Genomic DNA, 15,576 nt, shown 5'->3' on the forward strand with positions numbered 1-15,576 from the left:
TGCCGGCAGACCTTCTTAATTTCTCAATCAATTTCTATTTCTGCATTTCTTTTGAGTTTTGTTGGAATGATAACACTATTGTCTATATGTGTATTTCTATAAGCCAGTACTCCATTTCTTTGTCAATTATTTCACGATGTTACCTCATTTCCGTAGTAGATGCTGAAACGTTTGCTTCATCCCCACAGGCATTCATCTTTTTAAAGGAATCAATAGAAAGATCCAATTTTCTCCTGGAGTGTCAGGCAAATTAGTTTTCCAAATGAGGCAGAATTTCAATCAATGAGCGATACATGGGTTAAGGGCCATCCTTTATGCATCTGATTGGTTGCAAAAACAGCCTATGGTTTTCAGCCCTCTTCCTAATCAGCTCTTCCTCTCAGCATGGAGCTGCTATCAATCATCCAAGCCCCACAGTGATCTAGAGCATGCACAGCGGGATGGAAGTAAAGCCTCTGAATGTGCATAGGAGTGAGGCTGTTCATTGAGTGGGAAGTTTCAATAACATCTCTGGGAGGTCGCCAGTCCCGAATGTCAAGATGCCACTGCTTCCAGAGGTAGAGTTTGTCAAAGATAGTAGGCCTGTGATTGTCCTGAGAGCGGTCTGAGGCCCCGATTAAGATCCTCTGTGGTCGCACGTGTGTACCGCGGGGCTTCCTGTCGGCTATCTTGATGAGAACACGGCCAAATGTCATTTCTGTGACAGAATTCCTATTTTGTGTCAGCATTTTGCGTCAGCAAGAGTTTGCCAAATTCACTGTGAGAAGTCTAACTCGGAGTTTAGTGTATGAGCCCTAAAAACATGAAAAGGGAGTGAGAGTGACATCGAGGGAAAAAAACAAACAAAACCATGTAGATTGTTTTTAAATTAGCTCAAACGAATCTGTCAATTTGTAGGGATGGAGAAGAAACATTCAAGATGTCAGTGACCTGAAGAGAAAACCCGTTGCTCATTGAATGACTTTTCAGTTTGTCAACATTCGGGAGAACTGCATCCATAATTGGGATATGATGGGAGAAAACTGAGAGTTGAGGAAAGAAATGGTGAGAAAGGATTTGTATCTCAACCTACAGAAACTAGCATTGTTTCATAAGGTTTTTTTTATAATCCTGTACTTATATTGATGTCTTTTGTAACCACCTTTTATCGAGCGGTGAAAGTTTCAGATGGAAATACAAACCAAACAATGCATCGAAATTTGACAATTGCCTGAATTACCTGGGCCTGAATGTCATTGATGTTTAAATATATCTTCATTCTTTGGTGTTTTGAAACAGCTGTTTTCAAAAGGGTTTCGTATTACATGCGTAGGTCCCAGAGTAAGTAAAATATAACAAGCGGAGATATGTTCAGTGAGTCCAGAACAGACAGGTTCCAGACTCTGCGAAAGATTCCTTTTATTGGAGCTGAATTCGATCTTATGCCACATAGGTCTGAATGTGTCTGTATTTTCGACTGAATGTGACATTTGTGGCTGATGAGCGTTTTCTTTGGCAAGTCAGGTGGAAATGTACCCATTAGGAACTCAAGGTCTACCGATGTTGGAAGTATTGCGGTTTTAAAAAGAATTGAGTAAAATTTCTAACTCCATTGTCTGTCTTTAGCAGCCTTCTGGTCGAACAACTGTCGGGATTTTTTATAAATACTTGAAAAAAGACTGTGACCCTTTGTATATAACAGAAAAGTTTGATGGCCTGCGGATTACGTCATCAGACGTATCGAGTAACTGATGGCTTTGGATTAATGGGCTGCAAGTTAGCGGAGCATTAAGCTACATGACTGCATGAAACACAATCAGGCATAAGTGCTCAACATTTGGCTGTGTTCGGAGCGGGGTGTCCAAGCTTGGGAAGATGTATCATTACCAAGGGCCCTTGAAGAAAGAATTAAGTAAATGCAAGACTTGCACATATTCATTCAAGATTTATTTACTGTTTCAGACAGCATTTATATCGAAAAGTGTCTGTGGAAATTACCAAAAATGAACATAATGACCGAATGCCACAATGAGAACATAATGCATGATTTCTCAGTTCTGAATTTTATGCTCATCGGTAACAATCACCGGAAAAAAGGATATACGGGCTCAAGATAAAGGACAGGCAACAATTCTGAATAAGGACTAACACGAGCAAGAACACCAATTGACTCCAAACAATTGTGAAGCTACAAATTATTGCAATAATAATTTTCCTGACGATCTCAAACAAGGTAAACTGCGAACCTATCTTTTTTTTTAATTTCTCAGGTACACGCACATAAACTGAACTTCACTCACTGCTAGCGTCAACAGCAGCACTGATTGTAAATTTGGAATTCACTAGCCTCGAGAAACATTAAATTTTATTCACTTAACCTGAAAAAGAGTGATGAGGTAATGATTTAGAAATTTATGATCAGGGCATTCAGGTTTTAACTTTAATTCAATGACACACATTGAGATTTCACAAGCCACAATGGTCTGGTGAAGTGTGAATGATCTCATTTTTCTCACCTTCACCAGCGTGATGGCAGCACTGTAGAAAATGCCCATGAAGAACAACATGTTGAATGTAGAAGCAGTCGTCCAGATGTTGCCATTATCATCCTCGAGGTCTTCAATCCAAATATGATCTCTCGAATCTATGAACATCAAATCGAGATAACGAATTTTGAATGTTCACTGATCCAACCTGATATATCTTTATCGAAATAATGCAATCAGGATTCGTGACACTTTCTTCAAGCCGTGAGGTTGTCCTCTTTTTTTTATTGATCTCTGTCTATTACAGTGTTAGGTACTGTCAGCAATAACATGCTAACACTAATTGCACATGTTCTTCCTTTGCGATCCATGTCTGAACATTTTGATGCATTGCATCACTTAAACTGTTCTTGGAGAATACAATCATTGTTGTCTTTCTAGGAATGCTGATTGGGGATGCTTATACTAATTCCATCATTATATTTTCAATACAGGCATTGGCTACTGTTAAGTTGAAAATTGTGGTCATCACTGGGTGAGAGTTCAAATGTGCTTACTCATCATATTTATTCAGATGTGATCAGATGCTTGACAAATCAAGAGCAAAAATTGGATCCAGAATAAAATATTCTTTTTTTTGGAATGGTCCGTTAGTTTATTTATATTTCCAGGCTGGTGTGTGTGTGTTTTTTTCCCTTTATTGTTTGGATATGTGGTCATGAGTGTCTCTTACTTCGCACTTGTCCACGTTGAAGCTTATGCATGACTAAATATATTCATGTTGCCTTGGTGCTGGTGTCTGCATTCACATCTTTGTGTTTGTGTAGATGAATTGTGTTCATTTCACAATGTGTAAGAATCATTATGTTAATGTGACATTTCATTCGTTGAGACCTGTCCTTAATTTCAATGATTTTGTTATTTTTCTTTTGTGCAGTGCGATTGAAAATGTGTGTTAATGTATCGATTTCTGATTCGACCAACCTTAGATTATTTTCATGTTTGCACTACATAAATATGTCATGTTTGTATGTCCCTTCAAATTTTGAATGAATACTTATGTGATGAAATGATTTCCTTGGAAATTCATCCTAAACCTTTTCCTGATATGATTTCCTGTGCTGTTGCACGTGAATATTTGCTGATCTTATGCCATTCACGTTTTGTTCCAAATACTCCACTGTGTGTTGATCGACGCACTTCTGTGTCCACATGTGAGGCTTGTAAATTGTGTGTATATGTGACCGTGTTTATTGGCTAATCAATAACATTTAAAAGTAAGTAATTAAGCTGGCTCTTTCCTCATAACATTTTATTTCTACAAGTGAGTTAATAATGAGATTAAAATTTATCTCTCCGTTTATGCATATCGATGTGAGTGCACATGTGGGAGGATTTATCTGGGGTATTGTATGTGTGTTTACAATTGTATGTCTTTACGTATTATGGTGTATGATTGAATATGCATTCATAAGCATTTGTGTGCTGAAGTGTGTCTATGCTTTTCATGATTATGTATAGTTACCATCGTTTATTGGGGTGTGTTTCTATCGATGCACTGGTCTTTGTTGTGTAAGTACATATAACAGCTCATATATCAGATGCAAATATGCCTCTGCATGTATCCATGTGTGACAGCTGATCTGTATTTGCATTTATGTTTGCACATTGGTATTTCCTTCAGGTGAGATCTTGTATATGTGTGTCATTCGAGCGTCTGAGTGTTTATCCGTATCTGTGTTTGTTTATGTTTTTAAACTAGACTTTTTTTTCATTGTTTTGCAATGTTAATCGATTTCCAATGAGTATTTCTGATTCTGATGGTGTCGGGAACATTTTGCTCCGTTACGGGGAGATAAGCACTTTGTGGTTGACGCTTGATGCAACGCAGAATTTCTGACTCCGAGGTAAAGGCCCGAGATAAGACCTCCACGACGCCAGAAATGTATAACAATATTTCTGAGTATTTTGGATATAAAATATGTCCAAGGCACGTGAAGGAAAATGACATCCGGTGTTTGTATACCAGAACTGATTCCACGGAGTCCAGGATTTTGAGTCACAAAAGTGGAAAATAAGCTGGAATAATGCCAGTTTGGTTTTGGATTATGCAGAACAAAAGTTAGATGATTAACGGAACAAGCTTGTCCAACATGCTTCAAAAAGCAGTATGTGGCATGGAAAATTTAAAGCATTGGTCAGTGAGGAAGAAGCTGACTGTTCCTGGTAGCTATGAAATCACATTACAGTGTGCACACAATGTTAAGACTCGGAAAGGGGAGTAAGCATATCCTCCGTTAATCCTCAAACTCTCTTCTTCCTCTGCTCAAAATAAGAAAATTTATTCCTGTTATCTTTGGTGTGAAAGTGAAGATACATTCTGTCAACTGATGCACTGCTGCGAGTTCCCTGGCAGTCCCCAGATCAAAAAGGATTAATTCAAGTCATGAAAACTATATGATCAGTGCCCAAAGCAATGCTTTCTTGTTTGTGTGTTGCGATCAAAAAACATTTTAAATGCCTCAACAGTTTATTTTCTCATTACGTGCAATGGGGCAATTTAAATCTGGCATGCAGTTTATGGACGTAGCCCCATTGAGGAATCAGGAAAACAAAATCATAATTCGTGGTGTTCATTTGTGATGAAATGGACATTGCCAAATTTCATCACATTGCGATTTAAGTTGGAGAAGACACTTGGCAGAATCCTACAATGAGTGAGCTTCAGTCTGTCACTGAAGCAGGACCGGGCTGGCCGGCCTAAGGGAGTGTTAACTGCCCAGATAAAAGCCCTGGACCTGCTAATAATCGAATTTAACTAGATGTGTGGAAAATTATGAAAAGTAGGAAACACAATCAAATAAAATGGTTGTCTATTTGCAAAACAATTGGAGGAAAGAAAACACTTTATTACTTTTATTGAATTCTTAAGTGTAACCTTGAGATTTTCATGGCGTGAATTTATGGTGTCCATCAGTGCATGTGAAATATTCACAAAACTCGGTTTGCCGCTGGATTTATCAACCGTTCTGTTGATGATCTTCAATGGAATCGCTTCATGTCCCACCACACAGGAGTAAGAAGCACCGCTGGTCCACTCCTCCGCAGCAATGGATAATAGGCTGTACAAGAAGAAGGAGGTGTTATTGCTCGCTGCCATCACCTCAGTGTTCTTATAGTTTGTGGGATTAACCGGCTTGTCATTGGTTGTCCACTTGACAAAGATCTCACGGGGTCTGAAACCCCTCACGAAACAGGTGAGCAAAACAAACTTCTGTGCGGAAACTTCTTCTGTTGTTGGCAGGAGAACGGACACCATTGGCTCCAGTGGATTTACCGCTGCAGAATATTTAAAATAAATAAAACAAAATTTATAAAATCAAGAAACAATATTGTAATTTCACCGAATATTCAACTATTCCATGTTTAATTTGAAATTTATTCAATTTCACTTTTTTGTAAGGAGCAGAATGACTTCCATTCTATTCATTAAACAGATGAAAAAAGTTCAAAAGTGACCTCCATGTTATCAGCCCAGAACTACAAAATTTAGTCCATTTGTCATTACTGGAGTTTACTTCACAAAACTCCAGGTATCTTCCCAATTTGTTTGACATAATTGCAACAGAATATCCTTTAATACATTTGTTTTCTTAAAAGAAAAGTTACTGAACTTCCTTGCCAGGAAATGATCATAAATCCTCCCATCGGTATGACTTCATTCCCAATCAAAGTATGCTAAGGATGTATCTGGGTCTGAATTACACATGGGATATATTGTGAATTCATTTCTTCACTCACATTTCTCCTAGTGGATAGAATGTCGCAGTAGAGTCCGTAGATACTGATTGCTCACCACGCATACAAATTTATCCCCACTCAGCCAGGCTTCAGTAGAAATATCTAACTCGCTGATCACACCTTCGGAATGCTCTCCAGAATGGTCAACAATCTCTGATTTCAGAGTCTTCTTATCGTGCATCCAGGTGAAGTTGGCATCAAAATGAAGTTTGTACACAACGCAGGTTAATTTCACCGCCGGCTCCAGTAAGACCTGTTCAACTGGTGGCGGTAATATTTTAGCGGTGTAATCATGGAACTCTGAAACTACAATGGAGCAGAAACCAGAATCAATGACAAACTGCCTCTGGAGAAACAAAATAACAGTGTTTACTCACAATGTAAAGAACCTACCTTAACGCACGAAACTTTCAGCTATTCCGGCAACGATACTTACTTTTGTTCGTATATATAAATTTGTGAAATCATTGTTGATTACCTATAAATTGCCCTGGGTAATCTTTGCCAAAGTAAACTAGCTTTGCACAAAGTGAATTCTGTGAAAAAAAAATCAATGTCACCATGATTTAAACCATGGAGTAATTTTCTTGTTTCACTTAAGGCCAACTACTGATATTTTTGGCAAAACTAATCTCAAATCAATGTAATGAATTCATTTTTACTTTCATGAGGCATGTGTGCAATTTTTGCTGAACATGGTGAGTGTCAAATCACATAACAATTTCAGTAAACCTGTAATCAAACGTAGTCATTCTCTTATTCCTTTTGTAACTATGGTTATTTTCCTATGTTAATGTAGTGGTGAAATTTCAGGTAAATTCTTTTCAATGTAACTTAACATGATGGAAAATAAGTTGCATTATTGGTGTGAGATCATTCTCTAAATTAGATCATGAAATACTATTCCTCATTGTCCATATTTGGAATAGACCTGAAAACGAGACACAGAATACGGCATCGGAAACAGAGTAGGGCACTCGTCCTCTCAAACCTTCACTACACCATGCAATATTCACTGAGATAATGAATAGGCTCAACTCTCATTTTGTTCAGTTAGCTGCAACTTTAAATTCCTTCCCAGAAAAAAAAATAATCCAGCAGTGAGAGTTTTATATCGACTTGCAAACTCACCTGATATCTGCACTGGTAAATTTCATACTTCCACTACTCACTGCGTAAAATCATCCATCCTGAAACCAGGCTAAAGGATGTTAGTTATAATGCTGAGTTAATTCATTCCAATTGCTGCATTTCCACCAGAATTTATTGTCCTGCCACATCCACGAATTGCAGAAAACCTCTGAACCAGGCTCGTTGAGATCAAGTTTATCTCTTTTAATCCAATTTTATTCTCACCCTGGTCTCAGTTTTGGTGTCATGATTGACGTTAAAAGTCCCATAACTTGCAAAAATTTTGTCATCCAATGCTCAAGGTCAACAGGTACTTCCTGGTCTTGGAACAAAGTATTGAGTAGATTTTGTTTTATTTTCAAGTCTGAGTCTCTTCATATCTTCCTATGTCATCTTCTGACCACAAAACAGAAAGATATACCAGAAGAATCAGAAGATTCCGGAAATCAATGCTTTTCTGCAATGCAAACATTGAATGATTTGTTTCTCAATCCCATTGTCCCGCGTTCTCCATGTACTAAGCATCAACCAATCTATCTCTATCTTAATTGATTTCGATGTGTGACCTCCACAACACTCTGGGGCAGTGAAATCCACAGATTCATCACTCCCTGGTTAAAGATATTCCTCATTGGTCCAGTTCTATATCGCCCTCCCTTTGATTCTGAGGCACTGTCTTCGGGTCCGAGTCAACGTATTAGTGAAAACATCTTCTCCGCATCTACCCTGTTTCGAATTCTCAGTATTTGCTAAGTTTCAACGAGATCACTTGTCGATGGCTCACCTCACCCCTGCCGCCAACAACCCCCTATTCTTGATGCCATAACGAGTATTATGCATTTCCACTCCGTCTCCAAGTATTGGCCAACAACAAATGAATCCAGTCAACTGTCATATGTCATCAACATAGATGGAAACATGTTTGTCTGATTTGAATTAAGAGCACTGCTGACGTACAACTCACAATGAAATGAGATACACATTTGCATGATCTCAAATTAAAACTTGATCAGTGCTGTTCACTCAGCTTGATAAATTACGTGTATTGGATTTGCATCAGCGGGCAGAATTCGTGTCCTTTCTGTAGAATGCATCTCTTACCCTGAGGTCCTGTGATGTTCTGACTTTGAATGAACCCCTCATGACCGACTTGGCATGTATGAACTGCTCTGTCGAACCATTTACAATAAGGGACTCTCATCTGACTGGTCGTTGAGAAGTTTCCATTCGCTTCACACACAGGGGCAGTGAAGATACCAGAATCCACGTGTCTTCCATTCTTCAACCAAATCACGGAGATTTTCTTTGGATCGAGATCAAAGATTGAACAGACAATGGTTGCAACTTTTCTGCTCTCGATTACTTCTCTGGAACGCACAGTTAAGAGAACAGTCGGAGGGACACCACCGTTTTGAACTTAAGAAAACAGATCATGTAAATTATCTGATTTGAGAACAAATAGAGTCAGTTATTCCCAATCAATGTTCATTGCGGCTAGTATACATTTCGCCCAAAAATTACAAGGATCCTAATTATGCAAAATACAGCAAAAGCTGGCGTTCAGGCAAAAAGATCAGCTGGTTGAAATTCAGTGCTAAAATTCGAAGAAACAACAAGTACTAAATATGGTAATGAAATTATACATCAGTCAAATCAATGAAAAGATTCCGACGAAGTGAAGAGAAAAATGAGGAAATTAAGTAGTTGATATTATGCCAATATGTTGACAGAGGGGAAGGACACATTATTCCAGGAGATTCAGCCTTCAAGAGAGTCGGGAGAACTAATAAAATGGAGGCTGGGGTGGGTGGCTGTAGTGTGTGTCGCAGTATTGAGCAGGGTGGATTCAATAGTAAAGAGAAAAGAAATCGTAGATAACTCCTCAAATGAAAGCAATGAAAAAGACTTAAAAACCAACATAAAGCTAAAAAGTCTGCTCGGAGAGCAAAAAAGGTTCCTTGACAGGTTCAAGAGATATGAGTGTGGGTACGTCAGCAAATTTTCATAAATAGGGTAATGATTGTAAGGATTTCAACTTCCTCAATGTAGGTTCGGCATTCAACGTTTCAAATGTTCAGCAGGTGTAGAAGTGTGAAATTGAGGTTTTTAATGCAGTACGTCGGCGACCTGACAAGAGAGGCTGAACCTGTACCTTTCTTTAGGTAATGTGGCCAACAAAGCACTCCACGTATCAAAGGAGAAGCATTTTGCAGAGATTGATCACAAACTCATTAGATTCAATATTGTTCTGGAAAGTGATAGTAATACACCCAAACTGAAATTTTGAATCATGTGAAGGCAAAATGTAATATGATAGGGTACAATTTGACCAGACTGAAATGAGAGCAGGCATTTCATGGTAAATGTGAGTCGGATCAGGAGGATGCACTCAAGCAGGAAATGTAAAGACGAAAAGGCCGTCAAAACAATGGAAGCTCTCAAGAGGTCTAAAACATGCAAGGGCAGGTTGAAAATGAAAAATTAAGAGAAAAACGAAGCATAAAATTATATTTGCACAATATTGGAAAATAACCCCTTTAAAAAAAACAACGAAGAGTTGTTTTACAAGTTGACAAATGGCAGAACGACAAGTGCAGAAACAACAGGGCCCATTAAGTGCAACAGCAGTATTATTTACTTATTAGCTGTAATTGTAGGGTAATGGTCGTGCTGAGTTCATGTGAATGGAAGTCAGTGCCTAGTGGTGGTCTGTGGGGATCAGCATAAATATCCTTGTGTGATGTCTACAAACAATTTACATTTGAAGCTGGAATGTTTGGTCAGAAATGTCGCAGTTCGAATGAAAAGTGTCAAGCTGTACGTATTGAGGTCAAAAATTGTACAACATAGTTTTTTTTAGAAAAGAAGGAGTGGCTTGATGGGCTGATCATGACAAATGGGAATCATTCTGGGTAAGGGTGAGGTGATGCATGTATGCTGAAAAAATGCAATGTTTTGCGTTATAAATTGTGGAATCCTGAGATGCACGAGATTTTTTAGTGTGCATGCTCAGCTGTCGCTTATGGCTCAAGGGCTCGGCAAAAACAAACAAACACTGAGTCATAGACATGCATAGTTTGGGAACAAACCTTTCGGTTTAACACGTCCATTTGACCAGATATCCAAAATTATTAACTTAAGGAGTAACAGCAAGTAAGTTATGTTAAAAATTAAAACATTGTGTTGGAGATCACGATTAAAGTGAAGATGCAGGTATAGAATCAGGGAGAAGAGTTGTGATGTGCTTTAAGAAATCTGCATCAGATGAGTGGATTCTCTGTCTTGTACTACAGGGCGGATGAAATGTATCCAGCGCTGTTGAGAGAGGAACGGAAGGAAATGGTTGAGGTGATGGCAATGATTTTGAATTCTTCTTTGGCCTCAGGCAATACCCTGAATGGCTGTAGGCCACACAAAGTGGTACCATAGCGTAAAAGGGAGCAAAGTGTTATCCATGGAATCAGGGGTTAGTCAAACTAGGCTGAGTCGTCGACAAAATATTGCAATCAATTCCAAGGAACACTATTAATCTTCATTCGGAGGAGTTTATTCAAAAAATCTTGGCAAGTTTTATTGAGGGGAATTCATGCCGAACGAACATGAAGGGATTTTGTCAAAGACTAACGAGGTGGGTAGATGATAGCAAAGCTAAGAGGCAATGGGATTCGAGGAAATTTGATTGGATCAAAAACTGTTTGCGTGGCTGCAATTGGAAGGTGATGGTCGTGGTGTTTTCATGTGAATAGAGGCCTGCACTTCGTGGTGCTGGGAGGGGATCAGCATAAATATCCTTGTTGTTTGTGATGTCGACAAACAATTTAGACTTGAAGCTGGAATGTTTGGCCAGAAGTGTCGCAGACCAAATGAAAATTGTCGAGCTGTACATATTGAGGTCAAAAAATTGTACAGCATAGAAGAATAAATAATTAGATGTGGCTCGATGGGCCGATCATGGCAAATAGGATTCATTCTGGTTAAGTGTGACGTGATGTATGTCTGCTGAAAAAAATGCAAAGTTTAATATGATAAATTGTGGAATTCTGAGATGCGCGAAATTTTTTCATGTGTATGCTCACCTAGTGCTTATGGCTCAAGGACTGGCCAAAAAAAATCACGGAGTTGTAGATGTGTATAGTATGGGAGCAGACCTTCCAGTTTAACACGCTCACTTGACCACATATTCCAAATTAATCTGGTAATATTTGCCACATACACCTCTAAACTGTTCATTTTTATGTACCTGTCCAGATAACTTTTAAATATTTTAATTATCCTCCACAAGTTCCTCTGGCATCTCAATCCATTCACATGTCACCCTTTGCATGGTCCCTGTGAAATCTTTGGTTTCTCAATTTAAATCTATGCTCTTGAAGTTTTAGACTCCCTTCTACCAATGATACGATGTTAGCTGTTCTCCCCGCCCAAATTCCTCATAATTTGATAAGCTTTCATCAGGTCTCCAGTCTTCGACTCTCGAAGGAAATTAATCCCTCTTATAGAGCCTTTCTCTGTAATTTATATCATCCGCTCATTTCGAGGGGAATTAATCATTTAGACAATGGAGGAATAGTCATGTTAAAGCTGAAACTTTCATAGCACGTCAGAAGCTTTGAGGCAAATACTTGCATTGCCAAATCAACAAGACAATCGATCCTCTGTTAGTAAATTGTATGAGACTGGTTGGGTTTTTTTGAATGGTATGTAATTGATGGGCCAAAGGGTCATTCACCTGCTTAAACGTTTATGATTCTGGTGAACATGTTAACAATCAAGCCCAATTCAAATAAAGCACACACATCTGTTTACCCCGTTCCCACAACACTTACATAACATTTCAGTGCTTGTGTCAAACCCGCTGTGTCGAACCTCACAGATAACTTTTCCATATTTTGCCTCTGATTCGGGGACCACTAACTGACTGCTCAGGGTGTAAGTTCCCTTCTGGTTTCTCATCGATGGGTATGTCATAAATCCAGTCGAGATTGGCTTCCCACCTTTCTTCCAGGTCACAGGGGTAGCGTCAGGGGAATAGTCCATCGCCAAACAACCAAAAGTCACAGAACCGTTAGAGTTGTGCTGGTCACTGGAGGCGAGACGATAAATCATCAGGGAAGACGGCTTTACTGGGAAAGAATGCCGGATTAAGCAAGTTAGACTCTGTTAATTCATAGAATCCTTACAGTATGTAAAGAGGCCATTCAGTCCGATATCTCCACACCTCCACTTGGAACAGCACCCTATGCAGAAATATTCCCCTTTCCGAAAACCCTGAATTTCATGTGGCAAATCCACCGCACGTGCATACTAATGAGCACCAATGAATCGTCATTCCAGCTATCCTCGACATGTTTGGGCTGTGGGAGGGCATTGGAACACCCTGCAGAAACACACACAGATACGCGGAGAATGTGCAAACTTTGCACAGACAGTCGTCCGAGGGTGAAATCGATCCCGGTTCTGACAGCAATGTAAATTCAGCTTATTTTTGTTTTATGTTATTTGTTGATCATGTTCTGTTATTTCACTCTTCAGAAATACGCCTGATACCTTCACTACTATATTTTAGTTTAGGAATAAGAACACTCTAATCCCAACACTGTGCAGTTTTGAAAGACGTCGCCAATAACCAAACTGAAATTTCATTTGGATTACAAGTGAATAAAGGAGAAGTTAAATGAATTAAAATTCGAAACACTGTGGGTACTGAAAATAAGAAGCATAAAAGAAAACTTCTGGTTTGTGTTTGTGTGTGTGTGTGTGTGTGTGTGTGTGTGTGTGTGTGTGTGTGTGTGTGTGTGTGTGTGTGTGTGTGAGAGAGAGAGAGAGTGAGAGAGAGAGAGAGAGAGAAAGAGAGAGTTTCTTTGTTAACTTAGCATGTCTAAATTCCTCATCAATAAAGTTATGCGAATGATAAATAGTCCTGTCCTTTCTCCGTCTGGTCTTGTAAAAACACATTCACTGCAATTGATCAGCTCAACTACCTCAGATTCCCCATAAGCCCAAAGATTTTTAAAGTGACGGAACTTCAGAAGTGACTCAGTAATCCGTAATTACCGGATGCCAATGAAACAATAATAATGCTTTTAATAATAATACACGATGATGAAAGACTATGAAGTGGCTTTTATGACTTGTGAGACTCTGAGTGAAACCTTTCAGACTAATCCCACTCTAAGATGACATAAATCTGATGTGTCTGAGAGGAAATTAGTTATTTGCAAACCAGCAAATTTAAATTGTTTCACCATTAATAAAATCATCTTCCTGCTGCCACACAAATCCAAATGAGGAAACAGGACATTGCTAAATAGTTGTGGTAAAGTTTCCAGAGCAGTGATCAACATTGACTTGTGACTTCATGAAGTGCCTTGCATTGTCGAAACGAAATTCGTGAGACGACGCCCTTCTTATTGTCTGATGCTGCCATGCCACAGAATCATGAGTGACAGTTCAATCTTCTTCCAACTTGAGCACCAGTTTGAAGACATAGATAATATAGCGTTTGCAGTGTCTGCCCTCTTGGTAGAGATTTCAATGTGCATCACAATACAAGTAATGAAAGTAAAATATCTACCGAGTTTGAAACAAAAAAAAGTCTCAAACATTCCAAGATTATATTAGCATGTATGATGTCGGCTTTGCTGTCAACAGTAGCATTCTTTGCCCGTTGCTAATCATCCATGGGCATGTGGTGGAGAGTTGCTTTCTTCCAACTTTATTGACCTTACAAAGCAGATACTCACAGTATGGCTGGGACGGGAATGGTAGGCCCAGCAACATCGTGAAGAAGTGACAATATCATTAAACAGAGAGAAGATTTGCAGTTGGATGCGCTGTCTTTCACTTGCTGCCCTGCCCTTCTCGATGGCAGAGGTCGTGGGCTCAGAAATTGCTGGGGATGGAATCTGGCTGAGTTTCGACAGCCAAACTCGTAGAGAACCAACAACAGTTCCACTACATTAGAAGTAAAGGAGTGAATATTGCGTGTGATAAATGGAATGCCAAACAACTGTATTGCTTTATGGTGTGTGGTGCCAAGCTTCTGAAGCGCTATTTATGTTTGACTCATCCAGAAAGTGGACAGCATCCAACCACCCTTCTGCCTAGTGCCTTGTTGTTGGTTTAGCAGGCGTTTGGGGACAGCCGATAAATTACTTGCAGAAAATGCCTGGCCTCTGGTCTGCTCTTGGCGCCAGAACATTTGCACAATAACTCATATTCTTTTTTTTAAGTTGATGTTGTGGGATTTGGCAACGATAATAACATTTTCAAGATAAATATTTAAAGTCACTCTTCTGGGAAATTGAATGTGTTTGTCACAAACGTGTTACGAAACTTATTTTCCATTGCCAATGCAAGTAAATATATTTTTTCTCAGAAGACGGTTGCTACAGTAGCGAGAAGAGGAGCAGAGGATGGCAGCTGAGAGAATTCACTGTCGCAATTGATCCCATGCCAATTGTGTGGAAGTTTAAACCGATAATGGACAAATGGCTGAATGTTGAAGGCCTCTGAAAATACGCGCTCCTCCATTGAGAATCACAGATATTGCTGAACTATGGTTAACTGCTGAACATTTCACCAGGAATAATTCACGAAATTAACATGTGTGCTTTAGCTGACAAATTGACACCAAATTCACTGCACAAACTCTACTTTCTCAGTCTGGCCACCACTCCCTCGCACTCTGCCTTGAACCTCCACTGAAATTGATAAACCCCACCCTGTCACATATCCATTCACTCCAGAATGCATAACCTCATTCAGACGGCAATGCCACACATTCCAAGATAATCATTTACCCAGCTGGACATATACTTTCGATTCCTTACAATGAATTCCCCTTCTGCCAATCCGCACACACTGTTCATTTGCATCTGACCCTGACAGTACCTGTCCCCCCAGTGGAGACCCAATTCCCCCAGACATGATTTCAAGCCCTCGATCATTTAACCCTCGTCTTACCCAATCAAACTGCGAACATTGCATCCCGCCTCTCTTCTCTTCCGTTGTTTACTGCCTGCCGCTTTGCCAAACTGCAAGATTTGCATTGTGCATGATGCCCTTCTGCCATTCCATTATTTTGATCACCTAAAAACCACACCGGCCCGCATACTACTGGCTTGTCAAAGAACCAGTCTGGCACTTTAGACACCTACAATATTTTCACAAAAACGAA

General features: G+C 39.4%; 1 pseudogene; it reads right to left on the bottom strand.

Annotated features, from left to right (window-relative positions):
• The window catches only part of LOC125448920 (Ig heavy chain C region, membrane-bound form-like), a 48,468-nt pseudogene that overhangs the window by 17,968 nt on the left and 14,924 nt on the right, over positions 1-15,576 (bottom strand).

This window comes from Stegostoma tigrinum, chromosome 43 (assembly GCF_030684315.1).
Source record: "Stegostoma tigrinum isolate sSteTig4 chromosome 43, sSteTig4.hap1, whole genome shotgun sequence".
NCBI classification, from domain to species: domain Eukaryota; kingdom Metazoa; phylum Chordata; class Chondrichthyes; order Orectolobiformes; family Stegostomatidae; genus Stegostoma; species Stegostoma tigrinum.